This window comes from Calliphora vicina, chromosome 2, assembly GCF_958450345.1.
Source record: "Calliphora vicina chromosome 2, idCalVici1.1, whole genome shotgun sequence".
Classification (NCBI taxonomy): Eukaryota; Metazoa; Arthropoda; class Insecta; order Diptera; family Calliphoridae; genus Calliphora; species Calliphora vicina.
In genome coordinates, this window is record NC_088781.1 from 32,007,063 (window position 1) to 32,022,570 (window position 15,508).

A 15,508-nucleotide genomic window follows, 5' to 3' on the forward strand; every position below is an offset into this window, starting at 1 on the left:
TGTAGAAATACCTGTTAACCTAAATGCTTTTCCAAATTGCAGTTGTTTCATGCATGGCATGGTCTACATGCATGCTGCACACAATGTTTGCATGTGTTTGTTGGATTTAAATGGCAGTCATTATGAAGTCTGAAAGCATTTCACATTTACTACTTACATTGCATGCCAAAAATTGTGCCATAAAAAAATATTTGCATACACTAAAGAAATATATACATATGTACAAATGCATACTTATAAATATATTGTTTAAGTACTATAATTTTAAATAAACAAAATATTGGGTTAATAAATCATATATTTTCGGTTTTTGTTAAATTATTCGAAAAACTAAATGGAGAATTAATTAAAACTTTAAAAATATTAAAATGTTTCAGTTGTTTTCACTAAAAGCCTTAATGAATCAGCTGAAGTTACAGAAATCCTTTAACGAATGGATTTATGGAATTGGTATTATTTTAAATAAATATGTATGTATAAGTACTATTACTATTACGCAAATATCTCATTGTTCTGAAAAAAAGAAAGGAAATGAACATTTCTATATTTCCAGAAAATCATATATAAATGAAAAACGTAAAGAGCATTTTAAAGACTATATCGATTCATATTGGAACAACTAAAATTTAAATAAACAACACTGGTTTACACGGTTTCTGTTCATGATGTAAAACATAGGTTTTGCTATTTTAGTCCGTCTCGGGAAAATTACTGAAAAAATATCCAGGACGTCAAACATTTGAGATATTTATTATAATGATATAGGGGTAGGGTCAAATATGGACCGATCCTCACAGAAATTGGCAGAAGGATTTAAGTTCAAATAAAATTTATTTATGTCCAATATTATAAGACAATGCGGCTCCTTAGCAGAACAAAAGGTACTTTTTTGCTCATTTAAAATTTTTGGGAAATTGAGTTTCATTTATTCCACCTCTTAAAAAATAGCGTGAACCTGAAAATCATAAAAAGTTTCTAAATTATCAATAGATACATCGAACTGCCATTAGTCACCATATTAAAGAAGTGGCCACTTAAAATCGCGACGGATTAAAGAGACCATAACTTTTATATGAAACAACGTATGTTAACATTTTATACATGAAATTAAAGGTAATTTATTATGCTTAAAAATATAACTGTAGGCTTTTGATGCCTTCCATTAATAGCTGCATAACTTTTCTTCCCACTTGTACCGTTATTCCAGCATATTTATTCCAATTTTGTTCATCAAATTCTGGTCATTTACTGTACCTGCACTCTTTTTCAATTTATGTTTAACAATTGCCCAATAATATAACATCAATATTATTCTCATTAAACCACTTCATAGTTGTATTTGAGTAATGATAACTTGTCATTAAGTAATGAAAACTTGGCTAAAACTTTGTATCAGATGTGTGATGTCTTATAAATGACAGCAATCTCTTTTCCAAACTCTCTTTTTATATATAATTCTGAAAATTCTTTAAAAACATGTCTGAAAGGCTTGACTCTTCAAACCGCAGCTGTGGATTGCGTGCAAAATTAATATTTTTGTTCAATTTTACGTATTCGTATTTAAAGGGCACACAACCTCGAGCTGCCGAGACGTAAAAATTTTGACCTGATATCTGCCGAAAATCAGATTTTGGCTATCTTTTAACCCGTCAAAGTCGAATTTTCTAGATATTTGTGCACAATTTTACCTCTAGCATCTTTTTTCATAGTGTCTACAATTTTTAAAATTATACATAATAACTTGTAATTCATTGTAGAATAACTGTAGATTTGTTGTTAAAAACATATGTAAATCTTTTTCCATTTTGATATCAGGGGGCGTTGTTATGATTACTACAGTGAGTATGGATTTTAAGTGGCCTTTTCTTTAAAAGATAAGGATGTTTGATATAAAACCATTTTGATAAAACCATTTTTGTTAAAAAATAAAGTAAACAAAGTACGTTTACTTAAAAACAAAATTGAAAAGTACGATTTTTATGCGTGTTTTTCAAATGATAATATTTTTAATGAATGTTTATGTGGCCACTTCTTTAAATGATAAGGATGTTTGATTTAAAAACAAAATTGAAAAGTACGTTTTTTATGCGTGTTTTTTAAAGATAATATTTTTAATGAATGTTTTTAATCCTGATTAAAAATCCTGAATTAAATATATTATTTTTTTCGATTTATACTAGTATTATACGTTTTATTAAGCACCAGTTTCTACAAAATTTCAACCATAATATTATAAAAATACCAAAAAACCAATTTGTCAGAAAATCCGAAAAAGTACCTTTTGTTCTGCGGCTCCTCAATTATGAATGTTGAAGTCACTTTTTGTGCCGGACCTTGTATGGGGACCAGAGACAATTGTTGCGCGATTTTCGCAATAATTTACAGTATAATTTTAATTTACAGTATAACTTAGAAATAATTTGAGCTAGGAGAAATCATGGACCGATATTGCACATTTTCAATACCAAACAATCCTTATCAATACAGAGTATTCCGTTTGGGCCCTATCATTTAGACGGACAGGCGGACTGACATAGCTAGATCTTCCTAGAATTTCATATTTATCAGAGACCTTTGTGGGTCTGTGATAAATATTTCGATGTGTTACAGACGGAAAGACAAAATTAATATATCCCCTATCTTTTTTGATGGTGAGTAAAAAAACACTGAAATTTTAACAAAAAAAAAAATAAAATTCATCAGTGTTAATATTGCTTTTATGAATATTTTCATTTGTCTCCCTCTATATGCTGGTCCCAAAAACTTTGATAATTCCGTTCAATTGCGGTATATTGGGTTGGATCGAAAGAAAAGTGCCAATAAATCTCTATCTGTTAAAATAATGTTTGGAATGTAAAATGGTGTACAAACAAATCGTGCAGGAGGACATAATATTTAAGACTATGATTTTAGAAAATAAGGTGATATAATTAAATTCTATGTTATCTCTTCTACTTTAACAAAAACTTGACTTTATTTTGAGCATTTACGTAAAAAATCTCAATCCGATTAATGCTGATTAACTATAAGAATGTGCTAGAGTTGGGAAACTTTAACTCCCCCTCAAATGACTTTGTAAAATTCGGCTATAGTGCCTTGGTGCAAATTTCACCCCGATTGGAAGACATCGATTTTAAAAGTTGGTTCACTTGGCATGAAATCCCCCATATATTTATTAAATACCACTACCAAAAGTGATATTTCTGGTTGGTAAACAAGTTAACCAATGCACATAGGGGCAAAGATATGCTAACAGTTATAAGTTATTGGTATCATTGAAAAGGTAATTTTCTCTAGATTTCAAGTATGTAAAAATATTATAACCCACCGAACAAAATAAAGTGAAAAATACTGAAATCAAAGAAAAATGGAATTTTTTTTTAATTTTTGAAATTATTTTATTAGTCATTAAAATACATTAAATTACATTATATTGAGGAGCCGCAGAATAAAAGGTACTTTTATTCGCTCATTTAAAATTTTTGTAAAATTGAGTTTTATTTATTTCGCCCCCTTAAAAAACTGCATGAACCTGAAAATGGTAACAAGTTTCTTACTTGTCAATAGATATATCTAACTGCCAGAAGTCACGACATTAAATGTTAAGGATGTTTGATATGAAACCATTTTAATATCGGAAAAAGAACCTTTTGTTAAAAAATAATGAAAAAGTATGTTTTGTTAAAAACAAAATTAAAAATTATATTTTTTATGCGTTTTTTTAACGATAATATTTTAAATTAATGTTTTTATTTTAATCCTGATCTTAATATAAACACATTACACATAGAAATTAAATATTTTTTTTTTTCGTATTATACTAGTGTTATACATTTTGTTAAGCACTATTTTTTAGAACCAATTTACTTAGTAACAAAATTACAAAAATTTTGTTAACTTGATTGTTTCTAGAAGATTTCAACCCAATTATTATAAAAATACCAAAAAACCTATTTTTGAATAAATGCGAAAAAGTACCTTTTGTATGTGATTTTAAGAATACATAAAATATTACAATTATTCGAATATGAAAGCATCATTTTCATCACTACTATCATCTAATCGCTTTTGTCTGAAGTCGATATATCGCAGGTTGGCACGAAAAATTCCGATGCCTCCTGTGGAAACTCGTTTATATTTTTTTTGGGACTTTTTTGGAGTCGTGTCATTACAAGTTCTGAATTTATGAGAATAATGTTAAATATATCGTTTATATTTTAGCGTTAGTTTAAAAGTTAAACTAATCCTAAAAATAGTTTAAAAATTTTCAAAATTTTATTTGCTAATAAAAACTTTATTGCTATATATTATTTAAAACCTTTTAGCAAAGATTTATAAAAAAAATTCGTACAAATTTGTACATAAAACTTTTAGTAAAAGTTTTGGAATAAATTCCTATAATTTTAAAAATTTAATAAAATCGAGAACCTCAAAAATCCGCAAAATGTTAAAATAGAATATAATTCTATACATTCCCTTCTTTAATCAACATAAAAGAGTTATGGGCATTTTTGCGCATTTATGCTACTTTTTTACTTCCAAATAACTTTTTCATTTAAAAACAAATTATAATAATAGTTTGTTCGGAATTTACCAAAATTTAAGTACTTGCATTAATAACACAGTGCAACAGTGAAAAAAACACACGATCATGACAGTATAGATTCGACTCTACTACCAAAGGGTAGTAAAACCCTATACTCAGTTTGCCCAGTTTGGTGACCGATTTTTTTTTATGGGCCCCCAAAGTTTCTGAAAATCAGTGGGGCCTCTAAAAAAGGTGCCATCAGGTTTTGGTTAACAGCTAATTCAGACTTTGTGCTACGGCTTAACTTTATATGGCAATAATATAGCTAAGAGTCTGCCAAATAAATTTTGTTAAAATTTGTTTCCAAAAAATAGCTTTTTCGTGCACTTTTGTTGAAAAAATATAGGAAGAAAATTTTTTTTTTTTACTTTTTTTAGAATAACTTCCAGGGACTCCTAATTTTTCAATAACAATATCTCGCAAAGTTGTAGCTACGGTAAATTTGAATAACTCTCGTGAACATATCAAAGCAATCCGAACATACCTAGGTATTCTAAATAGCTGTCAAAAATCACTTTGTAGCTTAAAATTTTTAGTTTTTTACTAATTTTTGACTCTAAAACAATAATTTTTTGTTAAAAATGTATGTTCGAGTGTATACTTCTCTATTGTGCTGGAATAATGAAGAATGGGCAAATCATTATCGGTATGATCCGGGCGCATAACTTTATCCAATCTTGATCATGCAAGACCGGCTTGATGCAAGATATGAAAAAACTTTAAAATTTTTGAAAGTGGGCAAGGTTTGTGGAACTTCTGAAGTGTAAATATAAGCTTTTTATATAAGTTTTTGATATCGGTGGAAACCTTATGACTTAAAGATTGACATTTTAGTGAAATGAATAATTTTGTGACGTCATTTACCTTAAAAACTAATAATATTTTAAAATGGTGATTTTCCATCAAGAAAAATAAAAACTTTGAATTAATGTAAAATTTGAACAATTACAGACATCACAATAAAATTTGGAAGTAATATAGACCTAAATATTCGTAAGTCAATGGCATCACTAATGTTGTCATCCTTTGTTTTTAAACACCGAAATTCCTAAAACGGCGAAAATTTGTTCCAAAAACTAAGTTTTTTTTAGAAAATAGCCCACTTTGACGTTATTTACTGCATGATAGTAAAAACGTTCTGTATGTATATAAACAACATATGGGGCTATATAAATGTGATGAGCTTTTGAGGTTCGGTGTTTTGCGTTTTTAGAATTTTTTACTCAAACCTAATTTTTTTTTTTTCAAAATTGCCCAAGTTTGGATAGGGCTGGGGGGTACAATGTCCGCTTCAGTTAGTCAAATTTTACCTTATATGTTTTTGCATTAAGTTCTCTTACCAGATCATAAAAAAATTTATATAGTCCCGAAGAAAATTAGTTTTTTATAAATGAAAAAATATGGGGACTTTTTTGGGAAAAAACTTAAAAAACACACGCATACAAAGTTGAAATATATAAAAAGATGCTTCAACTTTGGATGCGTGTAACTTTTTATAGGGACGAAATAATTGTTATCAGATTTGTTTTATTTTCTTTAGAATTTTATCGCAAATATACGTCATATATAAAAAAACAAATTTCGACCTTTCGTAGGCCCATCAAATTTAAAATACGAAAAAAAGATCGGGCAAAATTTAAAAAAATATTAAACCCAAATATCTCTTGAACTAAAAGAGATAACTACAGATAAAATCATATTTTTTGTAGACCTTCTCAAGGTCTATCTATATTTGAAATTGCAGCTCATTCGGATCATAAATGACTTTTTGGCAATTTTTTTATAAATGTGTGACATTGAAGGTCCACCCACTGATCCCCATTCCGAACACCTCAGCCGAGTAAATAATACAGCACAACATAGAAGTGTGGACTTGATAATACTATTTTTACAAAAAAATCTTTGTTTTAGCGTCAAAAAATAGGAAAAACGAAAATTGTTAAGGTACAAAGTGATATTTATGTGCTATGTAGAGTGACTAGACACATTCAGAATGCATTGATATGTTCACAAGAGTTATTCAAATTTACCGTATCTACAACTTTGCGAGATATTGTTATTGAAAAATTAGGAGTCCCTGGAAGTTATTCTAAAAAAAGTAAAAAAAAAAAATTTTCTTCCTATATTTTTTCAACAAAAGTGCACGAAAAAGCTATTTTTTGGAAACAAATTTTAACAAAATTTATTTGGCGGACTCTTAGCTATATTATTGCCATATAAAGTTAAGCCGTAGCACAAAGTCTGAATTAGCTGTTAACCAAAACCTGATGACACCTTTTTTAGAGGCCCCACTGATTTTCAGAAACTTTGGGGGCCCATAAAAAAAAATCGGTCACCAAAATGGGCAAACTGAGTATAGGGTTGTACTACCCTTTGGTAGTAGAGTCGAACCTATACTGTCATGATCTTGTGTTTTTCCAAAAGTCTCCATTTGTTGCATAGTGTAATTTCTTTAAAAAAACACAAATCAGTTCCCAACAACATATATCAATATTATTAATACAAAAAACTATTTTATTTAATAATGAATAGGACATTTTAATAATCAAATATACACCTTAGTATTACATTTTTAATAGATATTAAATGTAGTATTTTTTTCTTACGTTTGGACTACTGCTACTCTAAAACCAATGCTTTGAAAAAAATGTTTTGGACAAACTATATGTAGAAAAGTGTCTTCTTTCCAATGACATATCATTTGTTTTGTAACACGCATTTTTCATTTTTCATTTATAGCCACAAGTCACCATATAGTTGTGTTGGATTTCCTAAGGATCTAATACCAATAATGTGTTTCATATAACATTACGAAATGACTGTTGTGTCAACCCAATAAAAAAAATTTGCTATAAACAAATAAAAGTAGTATTTTTTAACTAAAGGCCAATGAACTGCAGGATATTGTAAATAATAAACACTTTTCAGAAATATAATTAAATAAACAAAACTTTGTAAAAAGCTTAAAAAATTCAAAAAAAAAAAACTTTAAATTGAAGTAAGCCAAGTAAATTCTTATAAAAATAATATATTTTTCATAAATTCTTTTGAAATGGTATTAAATTAGTATAGCTTCATTTAATGTGAATTTGTTTTTTTTATTGTTTCTACAATTAATTGGCCTTATTAGTTATAAGTTTTAAGTTAAAATTAATGAAATTATAGAACGGCAATAAAATAAAATATTATTTATTGAATTATAAATTGTTGTTGAGAACATCATACAACAAACCTAGGTATATTTTGAGAAGGGAAACAACAAAAACGTTTATACATTTTCAACTACAACTGTTTTTCTGTTGGTTTCCTTACTTAGCTTAAATTTTTAAGTTATTACTAAAAATTTCTTAATTTTATACTCAATAAAGTACACAGAAAACATGTAAAGGGTCTTTCAATGGAGACTTTCGAACTTTGACAGTTGCTAGCGACTATATGGTTGAAGCTACATTTGTTATTTATTCAGTCTGTTTTGCATAATGGGTTTTATGTCAGGCCAATGTTCCGCAGGCTTAGCCCATTTTACGGTGAGGCCCAATAAACAAAATTATGGAATTTGGGACGAAACCAATCCTCATGAGATCCAAGAGAGTCGAATGCATCTTGAAAAAGTCAATGTTTGGTGTGAATTTTTTGTTATCGGCGTCCTCGCTCAATATTTTTTTGAGGACGATGCTTGCCAGTCCACCACATTCAATGGCTAACGCTATATGTCGACGACAACCAACGTCTTTAGACCAGAATTGGATGATAAGGACACCAGCGACAAGATGGTGCTACTTGCCACATTCGACATTCTGAACAAGCGATTTAAGGGCATGGTAGTCTCACGTGGTGGTGCTATGAAATGGCCATCGAGATCGTGTAATTTAACCCCGCTAGACATTTTCTTGTGCAGGTTTTCATAAGTCGCAGGACTATGTGAATAAGCGGCCCCCAAAGCCAATATAACCTATTTCATTGGTGAAATTCAACCTAATTGATGCTCCATAGTCATTGGACATTTCGGTTGCGCCTTTTATTTAAATTTAAAAAAGAAGCTCTTAATGAAATACCCATTACATACACCCTATAGAAAAATCTATAATTTAAATAATTTTTGAAAAAAACAGCTACATTATATTCATTTCTGATGATTTTATTTTTCCTTTGTCATCACATTCTTCAACATATTTATGTTTTGCATTTTTATTTAAATTGTTAAAGAAGTAGAATAAATAAAATAAAACTTTTTTCATTTCAAAGTTCACGCCAATGAAAATTCACTTTTTTTTAAAGAATTTTATTTTTGCTGTTGTTACCGTGAATAAAGAAGAATGTTTTTAAGTAGTTCATATTTTTCACAAGATTTGTAACAACTGTTGTATTTGATAGTAGAAGTAAAGAGAATATTAGTGTAAATAGATATTATGGTTTAATTAGGCCATGTTAACTAATTTTAATTTTTAAATTTATGTAGAATATGTCTAGACTAAGTTTATTTATTTAATAAGTCAAATTTATTTAATAATAACATAGAAGACTTTGATTAATTTGTTATTAACGAAACATGAGACCTATTAATAAAACCACATAAAGGAGAAAATAAAAAACAAAATTTACATTTAATAGACACATTATTCAACCCCTGTTGTTCATCCGTATGAGCCTCAGAAATTTTTTAGAATTTAGTTTATCTTTCAGTCACAAATATATGCTTGTGCATAATGGAAAATACGATTTTAAGTTTTGATATTTAGAATAAATAATACAATCCATGAAAGTTTCGTCACATTTAAATCAAAACAGAGGAACGCTAAATTTTCAGAAACATTTTCTCTATGAAGATAACTTGGAATCCATGATCTGCGAATTAGCGGTCCGCTCAAAAACGTTGACAATGGGGTATATAATAAACGTTTTGAAGATGGACCACTCAGACCTCTCAAAAGCAGCAGTCGTGTCTTAAAGTAAAGCAACTCAGACATGCGAAAATTATAAACGCTTGCAAATATTTTGTAGTTCGTCTAAACTCAAATATTTTAATAAATTCTTAGAGCCTATAAAAACATGTTTGCGTATGATAGCGAGTTACTCGCAATTCAAATTCAAATATCCGATTTTTCACAATTCAGAAATAACAAAACACAACAATATGGAGGATTTTTAAATTTTCTGAAATAAAAATAGCTGATCCTTATGTATTTTCATCTGCTGATGACAATTTCAGATTTTTGTGAAAAATAATAATCCAGAAAATATTTAAATATTTGCGTCTAATTTTGGTATTGCTGGCCGTCACGAATAACAATTTTGGCATAAATGAGTAACTTCCCTTGGCCCACAGGAAATAATCGAGAGGTGTCAAATCGCACTAACTAGGAGGCCAATTGACAGGTCCATTTTTCGAAAACAAGTTTTCGCCAAATTATGATTTTTCCTGTTGGAACGACATCTCGCCTATATCAATGTCAACATAACGATCTCGATTCACCGTAACACAAGCTCCGACTTCATTTATGAAGAAATAATGACCGACGATGCCACCAGAGTGTTAATCGCACCAAACATTGCATTTTTCTGGATGGATTGATCTCACTCGATATGTAACAATTTTGTTTATTAACAAAACCGTTAAGCCCAAAATGAATATACAATATTGCGATAAAACAGTCGCGAATCGATGACATGACATGAAATTTTGACCAAACAGGTGTTTTTTCTCATTCATGTAAACTTGTTACCTATTGTTCTTAGCAAAATGTGTCCCAAATAGTTTAGATAGCTATTTTTAAATTTTGGAAAAAAAAATTATAAAAGTTTTTAAATATTTTTTCCAAAATCAAAAAATTTATTTTGTTTGCATATCTTGAGTCGAGAAAAATGGGCCCATTTTGAAAACAAGTCAAAAAAGTTTTTGATTTTGAAAAAAAAAAAATCATAATTATTTTTTTATTTTTAATTTTTGAAATATTGAAGAAATAGCTGCATACCTAAACTGCTAAGAAACTTGTTAAGGACAATAGGTAATAAGTTATATGAATGAGAAAAAACGCATGTTTGGCCAAAATGTTAAATTTTGACTCAGAGGATTCTCGACCGATTTTGTTGAAAAATTGTGTTTGAATTACTATCCAGTAGGCTATTCATCGGAGGACATCGATTTCAAAAGTTGGTTCACTGCACATGAAATCCCCCATGTGTATGTATGTATATTATGTGTGCAAACTAACACATGAGAGTAAACGACTTTTGAGGTGAGATAAGACATATCTTAATGAAGAGTGACACATTTAAGTTCTCCAGTTTTTTTATTTTTTTGTTTACATGACATTTAACTAGACAACTTGACAAACATAATTTGTTTTAGAGATTTTATTTTAATAATCATGACGATTTTCAACATTTTCTTTGAATTTTCGAAATTATTTAAAATTAAAAAAAATATTTAATTTTATTTTCAGAATACGGATTGAAAATTTATTGAGTTACCTTGTTTGGAGAAAAAATAGTGGTAACATTTAATTTAATTGAATCTGATTTCTAGAAAAAGTAATATTTTACTGACCCTTCATTACAATATTTTTTTACCAAGTTGTATTACCATTCCGTTTTATTTTGTGTGTGTATACTTACATTAACTTTCTGGAAAGGGTATTTTCTAATCGTTAAATGCTTCCTATTCATATTTTTCTATGGAAAATTGTTCAATACGCAATTTTTTTCTCATTCTTTTTATTTTTCTTTTTTCCGTTTGGTTTTTGTTCTTTTTGTTAATTTCATGCATATTGCACATAAATAACATCATCATGCTTTCAACAAAACAACACAAGTTTTGGTTGTATTGCTGCTACCAAAACTTGTTCGTTTGTATAAATATATTTATATATTTATATACATATATATTGTAGATACAATGATTGGGTATGGTTGTCTTGGTTTCGTTTTGTGTATCTCTGTGTGTATATGTACCACTTCAACTGCTAAAACATGTACTATTGCTGCCACTTTAACTGTTACTGTGCTATTCCTGCTCGTACTATGACCATCATCATTGCTCACTGAAATGTATTTTATGATTATTTTGCGTGAGGTAATATTTATATTCTACGGATATTGAGTAAGTAGTCCACTGCCACTGCTCCAGCAACTATTCGGTACAAAACACCGTTCACAACTTCTAGTCAGCAGTATTTAAGGTACAATTTTCATTCATTTTTTTTTTTAACTGTATTCTTTTTATAAATTCATACATATTTTCATGCTAAAGGTCGTGTTATAAATAAATCTGCTGGTTGTTGTTGGGGGAACCGTTTATATCTGTGTGTTTGTGTATCAGTGTAAGTGTTGTAAGTGTGTTATTTATTTGTGGCCAGCAAATGAAAATATTGATGATGAATGATTTGTTCACTGAAAGCATAGTGTAGTAAAATAAAATAAAATGATTTCAATCTTAACAACAACAAAAATCCAACGCAAACTTTATTGCTAATGTCAGTAAGATTTATAGTAATCAAACGAGTTTTGTTTATTTTCATAAAATAGAAACGATTTTAATTTTAAGGATGGCTTTATTCCGTGTTGCTGGAATTATTATAGCATAAAGGATTGATGGATTTTGGATGTGGTTTCTATGATAATTGCCAGCCATTTTTCCTGTACAATAATAATACGTTTAATAACCTTTTAATAGCTGGTTAAGGCTTGTAAAGTGTGTTGTGCAAATTTATTGAATACTTAGACATATTTACAAATGAGCAATGGCACTATATCGTCCCCTCAATAAAACAATAGTGTATAAGCATATCGTTGCTATATTATAGTAACAAACGAAGTAATATAATTATAATATAAAAGCGTAACCACTTTTTTAGCACAAATTAGTTTGACGCGTTTGCTCTTATAAGTGTTTTGTAAGATCAAACAGCATCAAATAAAATAAAACCAAATTTTTTGTTTTGAATCATCCTAAGTAAAATAAGTTTTTCAAATAAATACAAGCATTCAAATGTACTTTATTTAGTGGTTACGTCATTTTGGTCAAATATTTGTCATGTGTGAACCTACCTTTAGCTGTACAAAATAAATGTCAACACATAAAAAAGGGGAAAGTATTTTTGAAAGTATACGTAGATAATATATTTCATTTTAAACTTGCAAAAGTTAGTGGTAATGAGGATAAATTTATAATATTTCATGAAGTTTTCATTTACTTTAAAATATATTTCTAATAAAATTAAGCTGTGGTGTCCGAGTGGTTAAGGAGATGGACTTGAAATCCATTGGGCTATGCCCGCACAGGTTCGAATCCTGTCCACAGCGAATTTGTTTGTATATATTTTCATTATATTTTGAAAATTATAAAAAATCTACTTAGTTATCAATCAAAAAATTATTGAATTATATATTAGTTTATGATTAATTCAATAATATATTAAAATCAACTATTCTGGAATTTTAAAATATAATTACAAGAAACATTATGTATAAAAGATACATTTTTAAGCAGCGAATATAAAGGAAACTAAAAATATAGTATACACAGATAAAACTGATTCGTTTTTATTCATAGGCTGTAGTGTCCGAGTGGTTAAGGAGATGGACCCGAAATCCATTGGGCTATGCCCGCACAGGTTCGAATCCTGTCTGCAGCGAAACTTTTTAGTATATATTTAAAAAAAATCTATTTTAAATTTATTTACAATTTATTATACTCTTTGGCAGTCGCCGATCAAGGTCAACCATTTGGGTGGGACAAATTAAAATTTGTTCTACATTTTTCTGATTTTTTTTTTAATTTTTATATGAAAACATTTCCGTTTTTTTTTAGAGGGGGGGAATTCATATACTTTTGATTGCAAATAAAATCCGTTTAGTAGTTTGAAAATTGTAACAACTCTTTATTTATTTAAAAATGTACAACAACAGAATTAAATAGTCACTCAATGTTTTTTTTATACACGTTTATAAATTCGCAGAAATACTGACACACTTTATAATGTGCACGAATTCACTTTAAAATACAGCAAACTTTAAGGCACTCAGTTGATGTTTATTCAAATAGCGTCTCTGATAAACTCACTAACGACTGCAACCTCTGCCACTATTTATAACACTGCTATCTGCAGTCTAGATTGCTTTTTAACTGTCTAGAGCTTTCTAATACATACGCCATCTGTGGTGTACTTTCTACAGTGTTCTTTACCTGAATATTCGAATTCGAATATACGGTCGCAGCCAACAGCGTTGCCAACTTACGATCAATGGTCAACTGAAAGCTTTTATTCAATGTTAATAATGCCCACAGATATGTTACACTTTGCTATTACAGAACTGCTATTTGAAATCAGTCTGGTACTTTTAAATCAGCCGTTAAAATCGTTACATTTGAATTTAAGTACAATTTCGTAACAATACTGTATTAACTCAAAATTTAAAAATGTTCAGTAGAGGGCAAAAACTGTTTGTGATTACATTTTAATATAATTTGAAAATCCGAATACATCATATTAAGCAAATTCCATTTGAAAATATATTTACATTGTTTTTCTTTAAAATTTTTGCAATTATTGCAAAATAAATCAATTTTTTGAGTTAATATAATTTTTCTAAAACTTCTTGATAATTTTTTGTATTATTTTATTAACAAAACAGTATCAACTCAAAATACAACCAAATTTAAATAAAACTATTTGATTATTTTTAACTTGAATAAAGGCTCGATTCAAAATAATACATTTTTTATGAAAATATACGTATTATGTATTTCTATTTAAATGTTTGTATTAACTCAAAATAAAACTTTTTTGTTGATACAAGATAGTCACTAATTATCACGAAAATGGTCTGAAATGTGGTTTTCGAGATGAAAGAGTAATCGGAATACGTTGAAATTTTTACAGTAGATAGATATTGATGTTGTTAGTTGATTTATTGCAAAAAGTGAATTTTTAAAAATTTTGAGTTAATACAGTATTGTTGAACGAGTGCGATATATATTCTGGATATACATACATACATAACTATTTTTTTTAATTCATCAATGTTTTTTGAGTACTATTGTTTTTACCAAAAAAAATTGTTCATCATAAATTGTTTTTAACATTTTTTCTGAATTATACTTTGGTACTTGTTACTTTATATATTCTTATTCTATTAAATGAAGCATTAATTAAAAGTGTTTTTACTTTTTGAGTTTCCAAAATTAGTGTTTATTCATAAGCTGTGGTGTCCGAGTGGTTAAGGAGATGGACTTGAAATCCATTGGGCTATGCCCGCACAGGTTCGAATCCTGTCCGCAGTGAATTGTTTTTAAAAAAAATCACCAACAAGAAATAAGAGTGTTTATTCGGCTGTGTCTAATATTAGGTACCCACCACCAACACATATTAATATGGGTACCGATTTTTATGAATTGTATGTAAAATATTTATTTGGTTACTAAAAGATATTAGTGAAACATTTCATTTCGCTAGATTCATGCATCTGAAATTTATTTAGAACAGAATATATATTGGTAATAGTCCGCACAAAGTGAAAACATTTATTTTAATATAATACTATTTACTGGTTCAACCTGTTTAAGAAAACGCGTTATTCATTGCTGTTAGACATATAAAAAGGTAGCTCTGAAGAGCACTTGTAATAATCTCATTATTGGTTAAAATATCATTTAGATCTCTCTGGTTTTAACGTCGTCTTATGTCAGGTTTTACCAATTTCTGTCCTAATTGTTTAATTGCTTTTTAACGTCGAATAGATGGTAATTTTGTTCTAAATATTTAAATTTGGTTGATCAATAGAAAAAATTTGGGAAAAATGTTGTCTCCCTGGTGCTTCCTTCTATAAGAAATTTTGATACTGAAATCATTTTTCAACCCGAAATCTGTTGTCCAAACTGAAAAAATTATTGACATTTTTCCTCGGTGGCTACAAAACTAC

The 15,508-nt window shown here is 28.7% G+C and overlaps 3 non-coding genes across 3 annotated transcripts; all 3 read left to right on the forward strand.

Moving 5' to 3' along the window:
• Positions 1–12,807: 12,807 nt before the first annotated feature.
• Positions 12,808–12,889, forward strand: TRNAS-UGA (transfer RNA serine (anticodon UGA)). The gene has a single exon. It is a non-coding gene; the product is annotated as a tRNA-Ser (tRNA).
• A 250-nt stretch (positions 12,890–13,139) lies between these two features.
• Positions 13,140–13,221, forward strand: TRNAS-CGA (transfer RNA serine (anticodon CGA)). The gene has a single exon. It is a non-coding gene; the product is annotated as a tRNA-Ser (tRNA).
• Positions 13,222–14,788: 1,567 nt separating this feature from the next.
• Positions 14,789–14,870, forward strand: TRNAS-UGA (transfer RNA serine (anticodon UGA)). The gene has a single exon. It is a non-coding gene; the product is annotated as a tRNA-Ser (tRNA).
• The last annotated feature ends 638 nt before the right edge of the window (positions 14,871–15,508 follow it).